The sequence below is a fragment of the Tauraco erythrolophus genome, chromosome 10, assembly GCF_009769465.1.
Source record: "Tauraco erythrolophus isolate bTauEry1 chromosome 10, bTauEry1.pri, whole genome shotgun sequence".
NCBI lineage: Eukaryota > Metazoa > Chordata > Aves > Musophagiformes > Musophagidae > Tauraco > Tauraco erythrolophus.
Genome location: NC_141474.1, coordinates 2,323,539 through 2,334,435, shown reverse-complemented (window position 1 = coordinate 2,334,435; position 10,897 = coordinate 2,323,539).

Below are 10,897 nucleotides of genomic sequence, written 5' to 3'. Positions count from 1 at the left end.
CAGCATTCTGCTGCGCAGTTCCCCCACCTCAAACCAGTCCCACAAGCAACATCTACTGGTTTCTGTGCGCCACCTCTTGGTCGCTGGGGATGGACCATTCCTTCTGCTGGGCTTTAGGGAGCTCTTGTTCTCCACACGCTCTATTCATTTCACACTGGGCTTTCAAGAAAATAATATTAAAAATAATGTAATGCAAATGAGAACCTTACATTAGTCATGATTTGGTTAAAAGCAGAGCAATATTACAACAGTGCTCTACGATACGGTCTCCAAGTAGGTCGTCTCCTGTGAAGATGGGAAGCAAAACTTGCTGGTGTTAGTGAGAGCTGGATCACGGTTATATGATTTCAATGTATTTTCCATATCCTGCTCTTGAGCTTCTCTACACGATGCTGAGGCCTGGGGCATGTGGTCAGGTCTCCTCCGTTTGGTATTGAACGTGGGGCTGATGGATGGGCTCTGCCCTGGAGCTCTGCTCGTTGGTGAGGAGAGCCATGAGCACGAGTGGCAACAGCTCCTTTGACACATCCCTGCAGCTTCAGCTGGAAGTTTAGTAACATCATACCAAGGAAATGAGAAAAACCTGCATCTCTGGAACCAATTTCGAATCTGCCTCTGTAAACCACATATTTGCGAGCAGAAACAGAATCTAATGTTTTGGATCAGATCCAGGTTGTCTAGTTGGGGTTTTTTGTGTGTTATTTTTGTGAAGGTTTGTGGTCCCTAAGACTAACCTGTGCCAGATCTTTCAAAGAAACCCACTATACCCTATAGGGAGGAAGTAGTCTGATGTGAAAACATCAAAGGATGAGATTGAGCATCCTTTTTATTAACACACAGAAGCACAGGTGCAGCTCTCGGTTGCCTTTCCATTTATTCATCCAAACTCTCATACAACTGATTAAAGTTTCAATAATCGATTAAGACAATGCATTTCAGTTCCTCTGTTTTTGTTCTCAGGAAAGCAGACGTTCCCAGCATGGTGTGCGTTGGAGGGTTTTACATGACGGTCTGCAGGTCCCCGGTGCCATGTGGAGAGAAGACTGAGCAGATGGTGATGGCTTTCCCTTGGGATCCCGAGTTAACATTGAGATGAAAATCTCATTCATTAGTTCCTTAATGTCGAGTGCTTGAGTGACTCTTGGGGCGTTATCTGAGGAATTGCAAATGAAGGAGGTCTTCAGAACCACGGGTGGGATGGAAGGTGAGCATTTCAGTTTAAAATGAACCTTTCTGCCCTGTGCCTGCAGCATCCAAGTCAATCGCAGTACCTGAGCCCTCCAAACTCATCATCCTTTGAGCCTTCTCATCAAACAGGTTCACCTCCCCGCTCCAAAACTAAATGTACTTTGCCGACTAATTAAGGGACTTGTGCCTTCGGGCCACTTTCTACCTACAAAGGGCAGGAATTGCAGCACTATTAGCGGTGCTAATTAGATAAATAATAGTTTTGTAGCCTGCCTCCAGTCCTTGAAACGGGAGCAGAAATGGAAGGAGTTAACTGCTGCTGCTTTTTACAACGGGGATTTGTGCTCTAGGAATGACTTGCTGACTTATGGTCTGCCTCTGTTTGCAAGTTTTATGGTGCCACCCAGGATTAACTGATTTTGCCATTAAAGGGAGATAAAATGATAAAACTAAAAAGCAGTCTGTAAATTCCAGCAACAAGGGGTGCCAACCTCTGCGTTTTGTAATGGATGGGACTTTGACGTTTTTATGTTCCTCTTTATTTGGCTCGAGCTGGGGGAGAAAACATTAATTGCCAGGAGGTAGAGAGAGAACAGCACAACTAATAACAACATGAGTTTATAGGACTGTGGGATGGTTTGGAAAAGCACAGGGATATTCCTTCATATTAGCCTATCTTAATCGGGTATCAAGGAATCATTAAAAGAAGCAATAGAAAGTTTTAAAGGAACGAAGGAAGGCCTGTAAATATTTAAAGAGCAGGCTGGAAAGTCCAGATAGGTAAGGCAAAGCAAAAAAGTGGAACTAACTGATCTTTGACATCTCTTCCAACCCAAATCATTCTATGATTCTATAATTCTACGATTCGTTCCTCTCAAGGGTCTGACTTCAGCATCCATCACACCCGAGAACAGCCCCAGCTTTTACAGCCAGAAGTGGAATGACTTTCAGCCCTACAAAACCTGTAGGCTGTCTTTCATGGCAGGGTACCCGCATCCTGGGATGGCAGAGGTCAGGCACCGCTGCCTGATGCTCTGAAGGTGGGCAGCAAACTGCAGGGTTTTGTTTGCCAAGGGGCTCAGACGAGCTGTGCTCATCGAGGCGGTGTTCAAGGGCAGCAGACCACCCTTTGTGTGCTCTGAAGACGACGTTTTTGTGTGTTTTTTTCTTTTTTTTTTCCCCCCTTTCAGAAGACATTTAGCAGAACTCTGCTCAGTTATGCCCAGAGTCGGTACGATCATTAAGAAGGAAAGGAACTGGAAATCGGTACATCTCTGACTGGTTGAACATTTACTCTCATTACAGCTTGAATTAACTAGGACAGCAATACCAGCATGGCAGGAGCAAAACACTGGGGAATAAAGCACCAGGGTCTGATTATTTTTTTAATTATTTTTCTTCAAACAAAAATGGGATGATCTGTCTCCCCTCCCCTCCGCTCCCCAGCCAAATAAAGGAGTTTATTTCAAGTGGCTAATGATGACTGCCAGCTCTACAAAATATCCTTTTACTCACTATTTTCCACTGCCACAGTCATAATTCAAGGGATCAGCTTTGTTCCACAAAAGTAAAATGGTTGTGAATAGATTATGCTTGGAGTCGAATTTTGAGGTGCGAGTTGCTGACTAGATTTCATCAACAGAAAGGAGCTGGCAAGGATCTTTGCTCACCTTGGATAATGGAATTTCTTTACTCTTGTAATCTGAGCAGGTATCAAAAACAGAAGAGAGTTTCTATAACTGGAAAACATTCATGAGGAACCAGCCACGTTATCCTACGGGCCGTAGGATGACCTTACCCATGTGGTATGACCTGTTTTTTTCCATATGGTGTCTCAGGGACCTGTATTCTCCTTGTCTGGCTGGTACATGTGAAAGTTGGGAGGCTCAGAGAGACCGTTGTGTCTGTGCACCCAGATACTCAAAAGGCTTTCAACTTTGCAGTGTCTTGTTTCTGAGTATTTGGGTTTATCTTCCTGCAGCTCCTATGTGGAAAGCAGTAAAATTGGCATTATTCCATCAACTCTCCTTGTTTTTTTCTTTACCTAGAAAACCAAAGGTTTTCCTTGGGCTGAGAGGAAGATCAAGACAAGGGAAAGAAAAGACAAACAGGTAGAAATCGAGTTGGCTAAACATGAAAAAAACCCTGTTTTCTATTTTCTCTCCTATTTGGAAGAAGCCTAGAAACAACCTGAAATGAAATCACTAATTCTAATTGGTTAATCTCGAGATTAAAAAGCTAAGTGAATGCAAAAATTTCATTTGAAATAGAAACATCAGGTAAATTAAGTAAATACATAATGTCCATGCTAAGCAAACGAGAGTCAAAGCACAGGCTGTGGAAATCAGTTGGCTAATATGGGATTTTGAAAGTCTGCATGTATATCCTAGGCCTAATACAGACTGAAATGTTATTCTACTAATTTATTCCCATAAGAGGTAAATCAGGGAAAAGTGAAAATGGCTCAAAGGACGATTTAACTGATTAGTGCTTTGATCTGATTTTGCAAAATTGAATTTCAAAAGAATACTGTTAAAAGTATCCCAAGAAGTCAATATGGATGTATTTACATGAACAAAATGTTCTGAAAATGCTATGAATTTCCCTTTCTAATTTTAACCTCAGTTTTGACCATGGGTCACTATTTTAATTCAAACAATAAATGAAAAAAGACAGATTAGCATTGAAAGCGGCAGTTTGTAGCCCAAGTAAGCAGTAAGTAACAAACTGGATTAGTCTTAAGAAATTTTTCTTTTATTGATAACGTCAGCTCATAAATTCTTGTTCAAAATCACATTTTTATTTCTTTGAGGGGACGGAGTCAGAGGGATCAAGACAGGAATGATGCTCATGTGTCACTTTGGGGTCTAGCAAGCCTGAACGGGGATATAGATGCTGTTGGATAAATTCTCATTTGCACATTTGTGTTGCTAAATTGGTCTTATGGTAAAAGAGAATTTAGCATTTTCTAGATGTCATATCTATCTTTAAAGCTAGAGGAGTAAAATGTGACACATTGTTGTCCCTCAGGGCTGCAAAGCATTTCAGCCAAAGAACTCTTGAATATTAAGTTGATGGTCTTAAAACAGAGTGTTTGGGAATTTTGCTTTCAAGGCTGCATTATTAGGTCCTGCTTTGCATGAAGTACCCAAGGCTACCTCCAAGGTGATATAAAGCTTTATTGCTTTCCCAGTGGATGGAGTGGTGGAGAATTTCTCTGCAAGGATATATTTACCTGCACTTTGCTTGGTTAGCGTACAGTAGCATGCTTCTTACTTTTTTTTTTTTAAAAAAAGAAAACTAAGAGAGCATGCAGACTCTTCTCGGCGTCTCTCACTCCAGGTAGTCTTTGACTTCAGCCCTGTTACTGACCTCTTTCTTGGGGTAGCTCGGTCCTCAGGAGCTCCCCAGGCCCAGCACATTTGTGCAGTGGGTCCCTGGGCACCCCAGCTTGAGCTGGTATATTACATCGAGGTGAGAGCCAACCTGTCTCACGGGACCCTACTGGCTGCCGTAGCTGATATCCATTTCTGAATGCCACTTCCAGTTTATTCCCGGCGGTAGCATTTTTGTGGCAAACTTAATGAGGTTTTTCTTACCTCTGGGAAATTAAAAAAAAGAAAAATAGTAATTGCTTATTCAGAGCTAGTCTAATATATTTTCAGGGATGACAGGAAGAGAGTAAAGGGAAGGGGAAGACACCTAGTGTGTGATGAGCTGGTGGGCGAAACCAGGCTGCACTGGTCTGACTTCTTCATCAACTAGAAACAACAAATCCCACCATTAAATTGACTCCTGGAAAAGTCAGCTGAAAATTCTGTATATATTTAAGAGCTAGCGTAAGACCACCATAGGTCAGATCTAATTTTCATGAGAAGCATCTAGAAGATGGTAATCATGTTAAAACACATATGGAGCAGATACCAGTCCTTCCGGATGCTTCTTTTATCACTGGATAAACTTTGTAGAAGGAGCTAGAACAAAACCTAAAATGAGTAGTAATGAACATTTAGGGAGATGAATAAATGAACCTATATCTGCTGGTCCTGCAAATCTTGAACCAGGGAGGGTAAGCTGAGTTATTTAGATACAGTTCTTCAGATTTTTAAATAAGATTTCGATTAATTACTGTTAATTACAGTTGGTTGGGAGGTTCAGAGCGCCCTGTGAAGTGAGTAGAAAGGAAGTCTGAAATTGCCAAAAGATCAAAGGAAACCAAGCATCAAGATCTGCTGGTAGTAGAGTAATTTAGAGATGTTTGCTTTCATGTGTAAATAAAAGAAATGTAGTATTTCTCCTAGAACTTGTGGTTTTCCTTCTAGTTCTTCACCAAGAGGTACCTGCAGGAAGGAAGCTTCCTGCTGTGAGCTCTCTGAGTAACATGGGAGTCAAATATGTCGTAGAGCGGTCTTGATGGTATATCAGTGAAACTGATGTAAGTGTCACCATACTGTTAGTAAATGGCTACCAGAGCGGTGTGTCTACATGTATCTATACCTTCTAATGGATCACTATTTTTACAGAGTGCACCGTTCAGTGACCTTGGAACAAGGATGTATGTGCAAGTAGCTTGTGCTGACAACTTATTGGCACTCAAAAAGTAGGAGATTATAGCAGAAGGCCCCCAAAATGCAAGCATGACATGCTACAGAGGCCTTGTGAGTGTGGGGCACAGAATGGTAACTACTTGTAAACGTGTACCATGAGTGGTCCTTACTGGTCCTTAAAGGATGTAACCATGGACACTGAATAAAGCTGATAGTAGGTATAACAAAGAGAACAAAGAACAAGTATCCAGCATACAATAACTGCCATATATGTTAAAACTTCATATAACATGGAATTTATGCACCAAGGAGGAGAGAGCAACTAAGAAAACCATTAGAAAAGTCATAAAAATAACCCACGGAAATTCAAGAGTGAAGAGGAAGAAATCCCATTATCAGCATTATAATCCTCCTGGTGAGGAATGTGGGAAGCTAATGACAATGTAATGACATTGAGTGAAGGGTGAGCATAACACCAGAAGAAGGGATAGCTGTGAGAAAGTTTTGTACGGATGGATTTTTAATATATCATTATTGCAAAAGAGCTGCTATAATTGGGTACTTTGAACTATAAATGTTTATGTAATTGTAACTGAACTAATAATAATTCTTGGATTAGACTGTCAAGACTTCAATTAGACTATCAAAAAATGTTTGACCCTGCATATCAGGTGTGTTCCCTTGGCTCACACAGGTTGGGTGGGGTGTTGGTATGGTCGTCTGCCCTTGAAGCTGTTGTAAAATCTGGATGTAACAATGGGTGTGATGGATAAAGGGCCTTTTGGTGATCTTCCTCAAGAAACAGAAAAAGTGGTACAAGTGGTTTGTTAAAACTAAATATGTCATAGAATCACAGCATGGTTTGGGTTGGAAGGGACCTCAAAGCTCATACAGTTCCAACCCCCCTGCCATGGGCAGGGACATCCTCCACTACACCAGGTTGCTCAGCCTGGCCTTGAACGTCTCCAGGGATGGGGCAGCCACAACTTCTCTGGGCACCTGTTCCAGTGCCTCACCACCCTCATCGTAAAGAATTTTTTCCTTAGATCTGATCTAAAACTCCTCTTGTTCAGTTTAAAACCATTGCCCCTTGTCCTGTCACTACATGCCCTTGTCAAAAGTCCCCCTCCAGCTTTCTTGTAGCCCCTTTAGGTACTGGAAGGCTGCTGGAAGGTCTCCCTGGAGCCTTCTCTTCTCCAGGCTGAACAGTTCCCAACTCTCTCCGCCTGTCTTCATAGCAGAGGTGCTCCAGCCCTCGGATCATCTTCATGGCCCTCTTCTGGACCCACTTCAGCAGATCCATGTCCTTCTTGTGCTGGGGATCCCAGAGATGAATGCACTACTAATGTAATAGTTAGAAGAAGTTATTCTTGAAAATGTTAATATTTGTGACTAATTCCTCTAAAACAGGGCGATTATAAGGCTAGCCAGGATGAAATATGTCGAAGAACCTAGTGAAGACTGTCATCCAGGCCAGCTAACAGGGAGCAACCTGACAGTAAAGAACAAAATTGGAAGACAAAAGAAAAAAATCAACCTAGCTTTGTGAATGTTTGGAATGGGTGAGCTGTAATGGGTGGTTGTCTCTTGAATGTGTGCTGAAAGGCTTAGAGGTAATCAATCTCAAGGGCTTCACGTCTTGATCGATCTTATCTGCTAAAGCTATTTGATAGGAGGGGCTTAAAAATTGAGCTACACATGAATATTCATTATAATGTGGAGGACCTTTCAGCAACTGGGGAAAATCGGTGCATGGAAAATTTTTTAGTGGGACTGAATGAAATTCTTTTAGGTGGATTGAATTTCATTCCAGCTGACTGCTCTTGCACCACCTTCAGCAAAGAAACTGCAAGTCCAGCAGTAGAAATTCCCTTTAAAAATGTAGCTGAGCAAAAGGGCTGGAGGTAACTGGCTTTCAGTGGAGATGTGATGCCCTCTGGGCAGAAGTTACGATAACAGCTGCATGTTTAGGTAGGCTTTCAGTAAAGGAAGAGATGAGGCTTGGTTGAATTCTGCGTGAGAAAAAGATGCTGGGAGGATTTTTGTTGCTGAAGCCATTATGAACCTGAAACATCTGGATGCTGTTTCTCAAAAGGGAGCCGTGAGGCAAAAAGGGAGCTCCTAGTTTTAGTATACATGTAAGAAAAGAAGGAAGTTATGAAGGAGGAGACAGCGACCTCCCAAAGCTTTTACTGGCTGTCTTCTAGCACAGTGACAATTCCAACAAGGTTACAGATCCAGCCAAAACCGTTTGTTTTGAGGAAGTAAGAAGCTGTGCATCCTATTCAGAAGGACAGAGGTTGTACTGTATGGCCAAGCTCGTTGATGAGTTATAGTGAGAACTGACTCTGATACAAAAGCTACCTCCAAAGTAAAAAGAAGCCTCAAAGCATTTTTTCAAAAAAAAGAAAAAACTTTCAGATAATATATATTAAAAAAAAAAAAGTATTAATCACAATACCTAAGCTGAAGTGTTTCACGTTTGGCTTTCTAAAATGTTAAATTTCCCAATATCCATTCCTTAATTCAGTTTGCTGTTTAAAATGATAATTTTCACATATTCTGTTACAAAAGTTGTTGGGTTTCCATCTCTGAGACTTGAGCAGGTAGCTGAGATAGGGGAACAGTGCATCTCCCTTTGCCAACTGCTGACTCCGAGAGAACAGAGAAATCAAATCCACCTGGTTTCCCTTCCCCGAGTTTCCAAGGTTTCAGATTATGCTGTACGACGGCAGATAAAAGTTGGCTTCACCTTAGGAAAGCGGTGGGTTTGCAGTTCAGTTGCTACCTGGGTGAAGCATTTTGCCAAAGAACGAGACCACCTCTGTACAAAATCGTGATAGTTCAATGTGGGGGGGTGTTCTGGCGGCAGGGGAGGGGATTTGCTCCCTGTGCCACCAGATCTGAGTCCCATCCCCCCCGGGGGGTTGCGCCAAACCGGCGCCTCTGCGAACGGCCCCATTTAAGTTGGGACAAAGGGGCGGGAAAGGGGCTTTTGCCCAGGGGCGAGGAGAGGGGCGGGGGGCGCTGCCCTCGCTCCCGGCTGGGCGGCCGCTCGGGCCGGGCCGGCGCCACGTGCTCAAGATGGCGCCGGGGGAGCCGCATGGGGGGGGCTCGGGAAGCGCCCCGCTCCCGGGGTGCCCGCCGGGCCGAGCTCCCCCAGAGAGGATTAAGATCTCAGAGAAAACAACCACAGCGACCAGGTCAGTCAGGATGGAGCAGGAGGAGCTGTGCTGGAGCTGAGGTTTCCCTCGCAATCGGTGTGAAGATGGCGGGCGGGCCCCTGCAGCCAGGGTGCGCTCGGCGGGGCACAGACCCACTCGCGGCCCGTGGAGAAACCCACGTCGGGGAAGAGATGCCCGAGCCCAGGAGAGGCCGTGGAGCAGGGGGTGCACGAGCAGGTACTGTTAATAATGGGCAGGGGATGCACGGCGGGGTCGTGGAGGCATCTGGGGTCCGTGGGACGGCCCGCGCCGACGCGAGGGGCAGCAGCTCCCTGAGGGGCCGAGACTGGTAAAGCCCGAACTGGTGCGATGCGTGGGGAAGGATTTCAGTCCTGCGGGCAGGGCTTAGCTGGAAAAGTTTGGGGACTTTTTCTTCGTGAGTAGGGGATCCACCGAAGCAAGGGAAAAGGGTGTAAGGACTCCTCCTCCTTTAAGAAAGGAGCGGCAGTAACAACATGGATGAACTGACCTGCACCCCCCATTCCCTGTCCCCCTGCGCCGCCGGGGGGAGGTAGAGCCGGGAACGAAAGGAAATAGGGGGTGGGGAGGTGTTGTTTTAAGATCTGGCCTTGTTTTCTCTTTCAAGAGAAGCGGTTTCGTTCCCTTATGTCTCCTGTTAAGTAGCTGTTAATAGATTGTTTTGTTTTATGAAGAAAACCTGAGTCATGTTGTGCCCGGGACCGTGGTTGGTGGGTGCTCCCTCTCGGTTCTTGTCTCGACCCTCAGTCCAAAAACCACGACAAAAATACAGTTCCCCCCTCTTTGAGAGTATTTCCCGATGGGCTTGTCTGCACTGGGATGTTGTTGGTGTAAAATAATGTCCTGGGACTCGAATTTCATCTGCACGTCGGTGCAGAAGCTGAGTGCATGCGAACTGATTTTAGCATCTCCTCCAAGCTCTCCGTTCCTGCAGCCCGTCATCCTCTCCCCACCTGCTGTGGGGTTTGTGGGGTTTTTTTGGCATGTGCGTGGTTAATTTACCTCTCTGCCTGCGGAAACGGCAAAGCATCCTGCTTAAATTCGGCAAAGCGGCAGTGAGATTTGACTAGGACCGTTTCAGCAGGTGTATCCATCCTTATTTTCTCCTTAATTCTGTTTCTACTGCTGAATGCGGAGCCGCGATGTCCTGCTGGGAAGTTTCCCCCACATCCACTAGATGTTAGTATTGTTCTGTGGAAGTGCCTTACAGCAGCTACACTGAATTCCCGACTAAACCTCTGCAAATATGTGGAGCTCTTCCTATGTCAAACCCTTCCTCATCACCAACAACCTCTCCCCCCTCCGCCATAATTTACTTTTTCGATTGTTACTGTCACATGTAGAATTTACAAAATTGTCACTTAAGAGTAGAAAGTGACAATTTCCGTCTAAATCTCCTGGATGTGGAGACCTCTTCTGCCCTTTTTCTAAGTACATTGAATTCATCCAGCACATGGCAACTCTTTAAAGAGCAAAACAGCAAAAAGGAAGGCTATTCTTTTGGCTCTTCTCTGAGTTTATGACTTCAATTCTACAAAGAAGTACTACTGAGCTTTACATTCTCATTTATTAGTACTGGGATTAAAGGAAAAATTGTGAAAATTGTCATTAATTTTGACTTTGATTCTCATGTTTTCGTCTTTTTGTTGTTGTTTTGTTACATTAGCACTTAGGAAAATTTGTTTTTAAAGAAAGAGATTTGTTGTGTCTTTGTATCTTTTCTGTCTTGTTTGAGCTCCCTCTTTCCCCTCATTTAAGCATACGGCCAAATGAGGAGAGCTGGTGCAAGCCTATCTGCTTATTTCGGTCCCATCACACATGGTCGTGGCTTCCTCTGCACCAGTTTCAGAGTTTTACTGATGCTGTCGTTAATCCAACAGAAAACCAACCCGGAAAAACCTTGCAAATCTAGAAAAAAGCTGCAAATCCTCCTGCTGAAGAAGTGAGCTCTGTGGTGGA